Below are 549 nucleotides of genomic sequence, written 5' to 3'. Positions count from 1 at the left end.
TACCTTATCTTCTTGAAGTACCGGAAAGAAATGAAGGAAGACTCTCATGTTGGCATGCCTGAAAGACGCTTATTTTGGGGTCATGTGTCATTCCACTAATCAAAGAAGAAAACAAGTAGTACTGTTGATTAGCAGGTAGGAAGTAAGTGTCACAATATTTTTACATATACAATAGTTCACGATTTCATGGGTTGCCTTTTAATTTGACTTGGGCATAGATTCATCATATTAAATGATTCATGTTTCGACGTGCATCACAGGAGTAATTTAAAAAAATATATTTTAACTGACGATATTAGGATTGAGGTGTTAATGTTGGGATTATTATAGAGCTTTTACTATCTTTAAATATGCCCTCCTCGTGTACATATAATATTCTTTTCTGTCGGCACTTCTTACATCAGTGGCGTGAAGATAATAGCGTATAAAATTTGTTTTGTCGAAAAAAAACCGAAGAAAAGACATCATTAATAGTGAATACCTTTATTTATGTATAAAGGGGCAAGGCCGTGTACTATTTATTCATATAACTTCACCTACCTGTGGTGG

The sequence above is a fragment of the Schistocerca americana genome, chromosome 4 (assembly GCF_021461395.2).
Source record: "Schistocerca americana isolate TAMUIC-IGC-003095 chromosome 4, iqSchAmer2.1, whole genome shotgun sequence".
In the NCBI taxonomy this organism is placed as follows: Eukaryota; Metazoa; Arthropoda; class Insecta; order Orthoptera; family Acrididae; genus Schistocerca; species Schistocerca americana.
This window is presented reverse-complemented; position numbering follows the sequence as displayed.